A 13,210-nucleotide genomic window follows, 5' to 3' on the forward strand; every position below is an offset into this window, starting at 1 on the left:
AGAATTTCCCTTTAGAACCTATAATTACCCTTTAGAATTATCCTTTAAAACCTATAATTACAATTACCCTTTATAACTTATAATTACCCTTTAGAATTACCCTTTAGAACGTGATAGAATTACTCTTTATAATTTCCCTTGAGAATTACCTTTTAGAATTATCCTCCAGAATTACCCTTTAAAATTACCCTTTAGAATTACCCTTAAAAATTATCCTTTTGAATATATAATTACCCTTTAGAATTATCCTTTAAAACCTATAATTACAATTTATAATTTCCCTTTAGAACTTATAATTACCCTTTTGAATTATCCTTTAAAACCTATAATTACAATTTATAATTATCCTTAAGAATTACCCTTTTGAATTACCCGTCCGAACCACCCTTTAGAACCACCCTTTAGAAGTACCCTTAAGAACCACCCTTTCGAATTACCCTTGAGAACCATCCTTTAGAACCACCCTTTAGAACCACCCTTAAGAATTACCCTTTAGAATCTATAATTACACTTTAGAATTATCCTTCAGAATTTCCCTTTAGAACCTATAATTACCCTTTAGAACCTATAATTACAATTTATAATTACCCTTTATTATTATCCTTTAGAACTTATAATTACCCTTTAGAATTACCCTTTAGAATGTGATAGAATTACTCTTTATAATTTCCCTTTAGAATTACCCTTTAGAATTACCCTAAATAATTATCCTTTAGAATCTATAATTACCCTATATAATTACGCTTTAGAATTATCCTTTAAAACCTATAATTACAATTTATAATTTCCCTTTAGAACTTATAATTACCCTTTTGAATTATCCTTTAAAACCTATAATTACAATTTATACTTATTGTTTAGAATTACCCTTTTAAATTACCCATTCGAACCACCCTTCAGAATTACCCTTTAGAATTACCCTTTTGAATTACCCTTTAGAACCACCCTTTAGAATTACCCTTAAGAATTACCCTTTAGAACCATCCTTTAGAACCACCCTTTAGAATTACCCTTAAGACTTACCCTTTAGAATTACCCTTTAGAACCATCCTTTAGAACCACCCTTTAGAATTACCCTTTGGAACCACCCGTTCGAAACACCCTTTAGAATTACCCTTTATAATTACCCGTTCGAACCACCCTATAGAACCACCCTTTATAACCACCCTTTAGAATTACCCTTTAGAACCACCCTTTAGAACCACCCTTTAGAACCACCCTTAAGAACAACCCTTAAGAACCACCCTTTAGAATTACCCTTTAGAATTAAACATGGTGGGCTTGGAAGGAACTTCTTCTTCATTTTTGGCACATGGATTGGTGGACAGATGGAAGGAAGGACTTGCCCAAATATTTAAGCAGCGTCACTGCTTAAAAATCTTACTCCTCTCTGTGGATGCGTGATCGGGATGAATTCAGTCAAAGTACTGCTAAACTGCAGGTTCGTTTTTGGATTCATGTTAAAAATATAACATTCAATTGAAATCAAGTTGTTCCTCCATCATAAACTGACATCTGTAGACAGAACAGACAACAGACAGAAGTGAACTAATTGTTTAACCCCGTTTTTTGCCTCACTCATGCAGGGTAATTAAAGCTGATGTGAGGCGAACGGAAAAATGTGAGCATGCCTCACATGGTGACAACACCTTGTTGAAAAAAACGACAATTAGAAGCATGATGTAAAATCTTTTTAAATTATCTTTTTAATGGGGTTGATTTCTTTCCTCAAATTGTTTAGTTTGCTTGGGAAGTAATTACCTGGGGAGCGGAAGTTACAGGACCTTGGAATTGGAGAGCGGGAAATTGTGCAGGTGCGGATGCACGCCGGGATCATGCCCAAGTGCTGCGCATGTCGATTGCTTTTATCCTCCAGTTACATTTAATGGTCTGTTGCTCCTTTTCAGAAAATGAAGTGATACCAGTTACTCAGATTGTGCGAGTGTGTTTGAGGGTGTTACATTTGGTGCTGAAACCCGGGATGACGTCCCCCTATGGAGAGATTGGAAATGTAGATTAGTATACTGCATCAAGTGCACAGTATATTACCAAGTGCACCACCAGACAACTTGAAGCAGATCTGTATTGCCCTGCACCTGATAATGGAGGAAGCACAGGTGCCAAAAGCAGGATGAACTTGATTTGCTTAATACTGAACATGCTGGAGAGGAATACTCCACCTCAGGAAGATGAAACGGAAGAGGGAAGGCAGGATGCTCTGGTAAACGTTCTTGAAAAGATGAAGTCTTACTTTCCTGGAAGCATCAGTGGTAGCAGTAAGACAAGGAAGGAACAGGAACAGACAACACCAACATCGTCTGATTCCAACAGATTGTCAACCCCCCTCCCCCTTCCTAAGTCGCCTCCTTATCTTAAGGCCCTGTCACACCTTGACGATTTAGCCAGCGTATGCCGACGTATGAAAAATTTGTCTAAAACGCTGGCACACGTCAAATGCGTATGGGTAAGTGTGTATACGTTAAGAGCACGCTGGCATACGTCGTAGTACACTGGCATACGTCGTAGTACGCCGAGCTATTAGACAAATTTTCCATGCTTGAAATTTTTCTACGAATGCCAGCGTATGACTCACATGTTCCGCATACGCTGGCATAAGTTGTAGGCACGTTACGCGATCGTTGACACACGTCGACACACGTTACTTGTAAGTTACTCATAAGTCGAAACACGTCGAGGTAATGTTTAGCGTACCCGAAACTTATTTCTAACCTATGAGTAACGTGTTGTAGGCACGTTACGCGATCGTTGAGACGCGTCGACACACGTTACTTGTAAGTTGCTCATAAGTCGAAACACCTTGAGGTAATGTTTAGCGTCAGTGTTCCAGACTCCATGGTTTTTTATTTTTGTTTTTTTTCTTCGGCATAACGGTGATGTTAACACTTCGATTTCTAGTGCGGTTATAATATAATATAATTAATAGGCTGCCGCTCAACGATTTAAATCATAACCGCACTCGAAATCGAAGTGTCAACATCACCGTCATGCCGAAGAAAAAAAACAAAACAAAAAAAAAACATGGAGTCTGGAACACTGACGAATTCCTCCTGTGAAGCGCATTTTTATATACCAAATCCCCTAAACACTGCGAATACGCCATTATACGGAAGCTGTAAGTTAGAAACACATTCAGTAAGTTCTGTGGTCGTCTGGAAGACGTCAATCAAATACATCTACATACGTCAATGTGCGTTGGAGATACGTTACACATAGTTTCAAAGCACGTTACTCATAGGTTAAAAATTAAGTTTCGGGTACGCTAAACATTACCTCAACGTGTTTCGACTTATGAGTAACTTAAGGCGCTGTCACACCTTGACAATTTAGCCAGCAATGGAAACGTATAAAAATGTATGTAAAACGTTGGCGTACGCTGAAATTTTGATGTTTTTTTTTTTAAGTTTTAGTCGTATTTATAACGTGTTGGTCGTATGCATAACGTATTAGTAACGGGCACAGAACGTTTCGTTGTCTTATAGATAACTTATAACAACGAATGCTTAGCCTGTTGTCGGTGTTCGCAACCTATGCCCAACGATAGTTTAACTTAAGCATAGCGCGCTGCACATATCGCCGACGAACTCGTGGCGTAGCCTGTTAAAAACCTGCCGCACGCCGATTTAAATCATAACCGCCTGAAAATTGGAAATGTCAACATCGCAGTCACACCTTGACGATTTAGCCAGCCTATGCCGACCTATGAAAAATGCGTCTAAAACGCTGGCACACGTTGAATACGGTATGGGTAAGTTGTGTATACGTTAAGAGCACGCTGAAAAACGATGAAGTACGCTGTCATATTTCGTGGTACGTTTAGTACGTCGTGAAATTTCAAGCATGCTGAAAATTTTACGACGTACTCGCCGTATGGCTCACACGTTCCGCTACGCTGGGAATAAGTTGGAGGCCCAATATGCGATCGTTGACACACATCGACACAAGTTCCTTGTAAGTTACTCATAAGTCGAAACACGTCGAGGTAATGTTTAACATACCCGAAACTTATTTTCTCTGTCAAGGCGCATTTTCTCTTTTTTCTCCTTGGCTCCGTGATGGCACGTGACAAAATATCTGAAGTTGTTGTTGTTGTTGTTGTTTTTTTGTTGTTTTTTGTTTTTTTAGTCTATCACGAATTTTAAAATATATTTGGACATTTGCTTTTAAGTTTTAACGTGACAATATCCTCAAACAGAAAATATTCACAGAGGAGGAACTAAGAATAAGACATGAGCAAACTGAAGAGGCAATCGGATGTGACGTAACGGCACGTGACGAAATATCAGAAGTTATTGTTGTTGTTTTTTTTTAACGCTGCCAATACGCCATTATATGGTAGCTGTAAATTAGAAACACGTTCAGTAAGTTCTGTGGTCGTCCGGAAGACGTCACTCAAATACGTCTACATACGTCAATATGCGTTGGAGGTACGTTACACATAGGTTCAAAGCACGTTACTCATAGGTTAAAATAAGTTTTGGGTACGCTAAGCATTACCTTGACGTGTTTCGACTTATGAGTAACTTAAAAGTAACGTGCCTCGACGTGTGTCAACGATCGCATAACGTGCCTCAACATGTGTGCAACGATCGTGTAACGTGCCTACAACACCTTACTCATAGGATATAAATAAGTTTCGGGTACGCTAATCATTACCTCGACGTGTTTCGACTTATGAGTAACTTACAAGTAACGTGTGTCAACGATTGCATAACGTGCCTACAACTTATGGCCAGTGTAGCGGAACGTGTGTGTCATACGCTGGCATACGTCGTAAAATTTGAAGCATGCTAAAATTTGAGGACAACCGCAAAGTAAAACGATGAAAGCCAGCGTACTACGACGTATGGCAGTGTTTTTCAGCGTGCTCTTAACGTATACAAACTTACCCATAACGTATTCGACGTTTTAGCCCAATTTTACATACGTCAAGCATACGTTGGCTAAATCGTCAAGGTGTGACAGGGCCTTTACAAGTAACGTGTGTCAACGATCACGTAACGTGCCTACAACTTATGCCAGCATATGCGGAACGTGTGCGTCATACGCTGGATATGTCGAAAAATTTTCAACATGCTGAAAATTTGTCACGTATGTCAGTGTGCTTCAGCGTGCTCTTAACGTATACAAAACTTACCCATAATGTATTCGACGTGTGCCAGCGTATTCGGCAAATTTTTTCATACGTCGGCATACGCTGGCTAAAACGTCAAGGTGTGACAGCGGCTTGACACTTCGATGTCTCGTGCGGTTATGATTTGAATCGTCGAGCCGCAGCCTTTTAATAGGCTACACCACGTGATCATTGGCGATACGCTGCCACGCGCTATGCATAAGTTAGACTATCGTTGGGCATAGGTTGTGAACGCCGATAACACGCTCAGCATTCGTTGGAATAAGTTATCTATATGTTATTAAAACGTTCTGTGTACGTTACTAATATGTTATGCATACGTCCAACTCGTTATGAATACGTCCAAAACTGGAAAAAAACATCAATAGTTCAGCGTACGCCAGCGTTTTGCATACATTTTGATACCTTGCCATACGCTGGCTAAAACGTCAAGATGTGACAGGGCCTTTATCGAGACTTCAAGCTATTAGGCCAAGTGGCCATACCAGGGCAGAGGGAGGGATTACCATTCATGAGTTTGATTCATCAGATAGAAGTTGGTCTGAAGAAGAGGTACAGTGAGGGAGAGGTTGTAGAGGCTGTCATAAGGGCAGTGCAACCTGGTCTGACAGTAAGGAGTTACCTGGAAAGTTGCCGCCCTTTGACGTTGCCAAATCTGAGACAAATTCTGAGATGTCATTATAAGAAGAAAGATCCGACTGAACTTTATCAGTTGCTGAGTTCTGTGATGTAAGGAACAAAAACTCCGTGGGATTTCCTGATTCGGGTCATTGAACTGGGACAAGGTGTCCCATTTGCTTCTCAAGAGGCAGATTTCCAAATGCAATATGATCCTGTACGAGTGCAGGCAATGATGTTACATGCCCTTTGAACTGGGATCATTGTCGATTAAATTTGGGCAGAGCTGAAAACTTAACTGAAAGATGTGCGTATTTCAGATGAGGAGTTTATGAGGGGAGATGAGGGGCTTCACTCACAAAGCTCCCACACTGAAAGAATCTGATGAGCAGGATCAGCATCAAGAAAACGAGCCACATGTCCAGACAGCCGCAAATGATGCTCACGGACTATACAGGTAACAATTCTCATTTGAGTCTCATTTGCATTCGGTGAGGATACGAAGAGCAAGGATACGGTCATTCATTGACCTCTTTGGTATAAAGCCTGACTGCTCTGGATGCTGGTGCTCAAGCAGATGGTGGCGAACCCTCTCAAGAATTATCCGAGCAAAGACCTTGCCCGACACTGAGAGCAGCGTCACCTCTCAGTAGTAGTTGCAGTCTTGGCGATCACCGTTCCCTTTCCAGAGGGGGACAACAAAGCCCCTCTTACAGTCAGTTGGGATGATGCCTGTGTTCCAGGCACAACACAGAACTGTATGCAACGACACGAGTGCAGCATTTCCACCAGCCTTGAGAAATTCAGCATGGATGCCACAGATCCCAAGAGCTTTACCCCATTTCAACCGTACACCGCAGCCTGTGTTTTTACAAACGAAGGTGGACCACAGTTGATTGGAGGGTCAGCAATCAGGATTGTAACACCCCTGACATCCAACTCGACAGCTGGTGGATCAGCCTGGTACAGCCACTCAAAGTAACTGGCCCAGCGGGCCTTCACTGCGGACTCCTCTGTCAAGAGCCTACCACCCTCTGCTCTAACTGCAGTCGACCGAGGGACGGGCTTGGAGGAACGCAATGCACAAATTCCCCAGTAAGCAGGATGAGAATCACTTGACCACAGGTGATGCTCTACCCGCTCAGAGATTCCTCGCACATAGGCCTCCTTGTCCACCCTTAGCGCAGTAAAATTTTACGCCTCAGCTCCCTGAACAGCTCAGCTCTGCCATTCAGCCTGGCCCTACTACTCTGGTCAATGGCATCCAGTGTCACGTGAGACAAAATTCTTCTTCAGCCTCCAGTGAGTTCCAAGACATGTCAGTGTTGAGGAACTGAGCACTCCGGTAGACCCTGCAGTTCTGGATCATCCTCCAGTGACTATCAACGGGCACATGGTCAATATCCTTTGTCAAACCGCCAGAGTTGGAATACTAAGTCCAGTGATGAGCCTGTGGGCACTGAAACCATGAACCAGCCACCCCAAATCCATGACTTCTTGCAAAGTCAAGGAACTTAGTGTTATTCTGGTTCACAGTTCCAGACCCATGGGGACCAACACACATCTCATAACCATCTCTCTCAGTTCCATTCGATGCATTGAAATCCCCCAAGACTAGAAGTGTATCTCGCCTGGGGCACTGATCAACTACAGACTCGAGCGTGGTATTGAATGCGTCCTTCACGGTGAGAACACGTGCCTCAGTCGGAGCATAAACAGCGACCAGGGAAATGACACCCAAGGAGTGACGAATTCTTCGTCTCATCATATGCTTGTTGACCGGTGTTACCTCAATTATCATTGGAGTCAGCTTGTTGGACACAGGTACAGCAACTCCTTGAACACGGTAACCATCAGAGCAACCAGACCAATATTAGGTGCAACCACCTGCCATGATCTCACCACTATCTGGTCTCTGAACCTCAGAGTGCTGCAATACCGATGTCCAAACGCTTGAGCTCAGATGATCACAGAGACAGGTGATCATTCTCTCTTTGGGATAGGACATTCCAGGCACCCACCCGAACGGACCGCTTCAGGTTAACCCAAGTAGACCGCCGTCTGGTGGACGACACCTCAACACCATCCCGACACACACTACCACAATCTGACCCGGGAAGGTTACCCCATGGTTTCCCTCCTATCATGAAAGATTTGGGGTCCCGAAGGCTTTGCCCCAATGCCGTGATCTGGTGAACTGCCCTGCGAAGGGCAGCTGTACAGGAGGTACTCCCATGGAATGGGTTTTCAGATTTTTAAAAAAATGCTTTTCAAATGATTTGTGGAATGAAGTGTTTTACAGTGGCCGAAGTGCAAATCTTGCCACAAACCTCCTAATAAAAAGTAACCCAACTGCAGGAGGATGTCCGCAGATACAGTTGGGCACTAGATATGGATGGCAGTTAGCTCACAAGGAGCTCCTCCGCCCTTTGGCAAGTCTTGTTCTTCATCCTGCTGGGTGTCCATATCATACACCCTCCTCACCAAGAAACTTGGTGGGGGTGATGGTTTAGTCGCTGATAACCCGACCATGGAACAGGTTAGTACAGGTTTACATGATACCTGTAGCAGGTCACAGATCTAATCTGACCTGACACACTCAAATCCTATGACCTGACATGACACCCTAAAATCCTCTGGCATAAAGCTTCGTCCTGATAAATGCGATCCGTTTTTTTTTTTAGCAAAAAATGAGATATCTCAACATGATTATCTCTGAATGGGGATATAAAATGGACAAAAAAGACAGTGCCTCTGTGTTATCCCTGAAACAACAAAAACCTACCAATGTTGGGCATTTACAGAAGCTACTTGAGCCAATTGACTGTTATCGCCGATATATTCAGGATTTTCGCAGAATTGTGAAGCCACTGTATGATTTGATAAAAGTTGAGTCAAGTGAGAAAACCAAGTCCAAGACCTGAAAGAGGACTAAAGTCAAATCCAACCAAGCCCCTTTGAGTCAGCCAATTAAATGGAATGATTCGCATCAGAGAAGTTTGAATGTTTTGATTGATGCCGTGACCCAGCTACCAGTGATGAGTTATCTACACTTTTTATTTTTTTTTTTCCTCGAATTTTTAGCCCTAAAATGGGCTGTGACAGACAAATTCAGAAATGACCTTAACTATGCCCCCCCCCCCCCATTTTACTGTTTACACAGATAACAATCCATTGACAGACCTGACAAACCATTGCCAGGCTAAAGACGATGGGCCACAGATGGGAAGGAGAGTTGGCTGACTACCGATTCACAATTAAGTATTGGCCTGGGAGGAGTAATTCTGTAGCAGACACCTTATCGAGGCTGTCTCTTGAAGTAGAAGACTAGGTACTCACCTGTACAGAAGAATGTTCCTTGGATGTTGTCAGTGATAATAACTGGGACAAAGCTTCAGAAAGATGGCACCGCACCATGTATTCTCGCCACTATTTCGGAGGTTTTGTTTGAGGTATGCAAGACAGTAGACTGCAAGACAGACAGAGGTAACAGTAAGCTTCATACCATACTTCACATGGTGTTCTTTAGGTGTTGTGCTGTGTTGGGTTTGCACCAAACGTAACGTTTTGAATTTAGGCCAAAAAGTATTCTCGTTTTGTATTTTTAATTAATCCTCTGAAATTTGTAGAATTTGATTTTTCACTTGGAAGTTGTGGTTTACGATGTGTAAATAAAGTTGGAAAAACTCTGATTTAATGCAATTTAATTCCAGGCAATAGGACAACAAAAGGTGAAAACTTTGAAAGGGGGTGTAGACTTTCTCTAGGCGCTACACATGTGGACCCCTATCTTTCGTGACGATGTGAGATATCCAAAATCCTTAATTGGCATTGACTATCGCAGGAAACGTGAAAGATTTCCTTCACCTTGGGAAATATTTCAAACCGAAGAAGGTAAACACATTGAAACCTTCACCAGGTATGGTTTCCAAGTTTCATGCAAATTGTTCATAACATCGCACATTCTATATAATCTCGTGATGTGATCATATTTGCAAGAGTATTGTAACATGCTAGATGCCTAACACCAGTGTTTTTAGATCGCTCATTTTGTGTATTGAAGCATAGGTGGTCGAGTTACTCTGATAGTTCCTGTCCCCCTATTGTTCAGAGCAACGACACCAAGCTGGGTAATTGTGGGTCATGGTGTTTGGCCATTCCAATAGGTTCTGCATCGTGTCAAGAACTGAGGGTGGGGAGGAGTAGGGGGTAGAGGGAGTGGGTAACAGATGGGAAAGAAAGGACAGATTAAAATTATTTTATTTTTTTTATCAGGATTGGTTATGCTTCGTGTTTTGTGTTCATGACATCCTTCAGTACATCTCATACCTTTATCTCTGCTGTCCTCTTCCGAACATGAATTTTTCATGAGCTATTTGCTGATTGAAACGGCTGTTGCCATAGCTTTTGTCATAACTCATGTTGCTGGAGTCTTTGCAGTCATTAATGTCTAAATCGTGTTCCATTGTAGTCTGTATCTCAAAACCTGTGTTTTCCCTCCATTGTCTGCTAGGCACAAACCTCCCGGCCTGTCGACAAGACAGCAAAGACTGTCTACAGATGCCATAAAGCATACACAAACAAAGTGTGTTCGTCTTGCTTTCTGGCCTAGGGCGAAGACAAGCCAACCATCGGGCCTTTTGTCACATCAATGGCGACTGCGGCAGGACGCTGGCTGGCGGGGCCTGGTGTCTCTCAAGCCTGCCGAGTGGCATTCTGGAGGACGGACCAGGCCGCGGTAATTAGTTTTTTTTTTGGAGGCATTCAGGGCTGCTTCTGGAATGAGCTGAAGATTCTACATACAGTGGCCAAAGTGCTGCAGGCTGCCTGCTGTAGTGCCTGCTGCCAAGTGTTTGCTGCATCTGCTTGTAATTCTAGCCCACTACCCCCAAGGCGGCCATTGTTTGCAGTTCACCAAATTTGCTTTATCGCTCTTAGCCCCGTGCCACCAAGTGGCATAGTGCATTCAATTAGCACTAATCAACTTATTCTTCACCATATAACACTCAAATGTCCAGGCTGGCGCTGTCCAGCCGGTGCAGCTCGAGCTCCATATTTAAACACAGGATCTGCCTTGAATGTTCAACTTTCAAATGATACTTTGTTGTTGATCGAAAAAAAAAAACTTTCAAAGAAACTACTCGCGGTTGGGAAGATGATCCGCGTTGACAAATGAGGCCTTGCTTCCTGGGCAGCTGTCGTAGTTGGTGTTGGTGAAGCCTTCATTTTTTTTTTTAATTCATCATAGATTTATTTTCACTTCCATTGTATGTCCTTTGTGAGTGTTTCACAGATTGTAATGACAGTGAGCAGATATCAGACAACTGCTTGGGCTTATCTATGTATTGCGTACGTAGGTGGGAGAGTGAAAATGAGGAATAAAAACTGATTAAAAATTAAAAAAAAAGAGGACGGATGATTGGAAAGAGAGAGAAAGGGGGGGAGGTGGAAGGTGATAAAAGTGCAGACAGGAGTGAAAGTTTAAGAGAAAGGGCAAAGGAATCTCGGATGCAGGAGGAGGCCGTTTGGCCCATCAAGCCTGTGCTGTATGCTGATTTAGCAGGGTTGTGGGGTGAGGGAAGGCGAGGTGCTGTCAGAACCTCCGCTGCATTTGCACACGTAATAAATAGACGACCCGCTATGGCATTTCTCGACAGGAATATTCATTGCATTTAATCGATCCAAAATAAATGATGGTAAAGGTGTTTTTTTTCTGGCTGTTTGATCCACATTCACTTTTAGCTAAGGTGGGTATACGGTGTGTCTTAATGCTTGGAATGTTAACCATATCATGAGCACGTGACGGGCCCGTCCAGACTCGAATGGAGGGCATTGTTACACATATTATAAATAATGATGAGTAAATCCTGAAAATGATTGTGTTGTGGTGCACAGTACGGGAATACACAAGGAGTCCGTGCGAGGGTAGCCAGTCATGTAATACCAAGGTAATTGCCACTTGTTGCCACTGGCTGTGAATTATACCTCCCTCCCCACCCCCCCCCAACAACCCAACCCCACCCCCCACGGCGTGCAGCTGTTCTTTCTGATGGAAATAAGTGGCAGTCTGACGCCACAGGAGCTGTAATACACACAATAACTCATCTGGACAGAAGTTTTAAATGTGATAAGAAATCAGTTACATTACAAACAATAACAACAACAATAGAGTAATTACAACAACAATTTGGGCCAATACTTTCCATAGTTTAAAAATAATGTTCCTGTTTATATATATATATATATATATATATATATATATATATATATATATATATATATATATATATATATATATATATGTTGAATAGGTAAGTGTTAACTTCACATATATAATTTGCTACTCGCTTGATGAAGGCGTTTTATTGAAGTTTTAGAAAACTCTAGTTGACAGGGCTCCATGAAAAATGGAGGCAGAGCTGTCAGCTTGAAAACATATATTTCTACATCGATCTAAGTAAGACACATGTAGTGGACCTTTGACATGAGTAAATAAATCACGTGCGAGGTAAAGGCATTGGTCGACATCGGTGTCCAGTTTAGGCTACTTCAATGTGAATCGCAAAGGACATCGGTGGAGAGGAATAGATAACGCACCGATGTGTTTGGGATTTGAACCTTAGTAATGAGCATTGAGCCAGAGGTTCAGAAGACAATGCTAATCAGACCGCCCCAAATCCGGTGTATACATTGTCGAGGCTCGTATGAGAGCTAACACACAGAAACCCACAACAAGGGGAGCAGGAGAAAAGAGGGGCTGGAGGGGGAAGGAAAAAAAACAGTGGGGAACAGAAAGATGAGATCTGTGGAAGGAAGAGAGGAATGGGTCAGGGTACACAGGGTAAACAAGATGGACACTCCAGGGACGTTCAGGAAGGAAATCAGGGAATTTGAAGGAGGTGGGTTCGGGGTGGATTAGCGGGAGAAGAAAAGATCGAGGCTTTGGGTGGTGGAAGATATGAGGTGGTGGTGAATTGCTGTTTTCAAGACCTGGAGGGAAGAGTTGGATTAAATAGAGTGGGGCAGTTTGTTCCAAAAGAGGAATGAAAGAGTGAAGGTGAGCAGTGATTTTTGATTTTGGTAGTTTTACCAGGAGGGGGTTGCTGACAGACCTTGAGCACCCTGCAGAAATATGGGGGGGGGGACATATCTCAGACAGAGTGGGGGGGTCGAGACCGGAGAGGAGACGGTAGAAGACAGAAAGACCACCGACCTGCCTGAGGTGAGTGAGTGAGAGACCCAAATACTCGGCCTCATCGCTGGAGATACCAATGATCCTAATTGTTTTCCACAGCGTGAAGCCGAGAGAGCTGAGAGGCAGGAGCACCTGCCCAGAGGGGAGAGCAGTACTCCCTTAGGCTATGGAAGAAAGCTTTGCATATGGTCAGGAGCTCAGGTGTGGCAAGGAAGGACTTTGCACGACAGGGGATGCCCAGTCGG

At 42.8% G+C, this 13,210-nt stretch overlaps 1 long non-coding RNA gene across 1 annotated transcript in view; it reads right to left on the bottom strand.

The window, feature by feature from the left end:
* Window positions 1-1,602: 1,602 nt before the first annotated feature.
* Window positions 1,603-13,210, bottom strand: part of LOC147025544 (uncharacterized) — a 186,572-nt gene continuing 174,964 nt past the window's right edge. Inside the window, exons 4-6 of the long non-coding RNA XR_015059567.1 lie at window positions 9,110-9,239; window positions 2,097-2,255; window positions 1,603-1,992 (exon numbers count right to left, since the gene is read on the bottom strand). This is a non-coding gene — a long non-coding RNA (uncharacterized LOC147025544). The remainder of the gene's footprint in view (window positions 1,993-2,096; window positions 2,256-9,109; window positions 9,240-13,210) is intronic.

This window comes from Eptatretus burgeri, chromosome 6 (assembly GCF_056783735.1).
Source record: "Eptatretus burgeri isolate ZD-2024b chromosome 6, Ebu_testis_v1, whole genome shotgun sequence".
Lineage (NCBI taxonomy): Eukaryota > Metazoa > Chordata > Myxini > Myxiniformes > Myxinidae > Eptatretus > Eptatretus burgeri.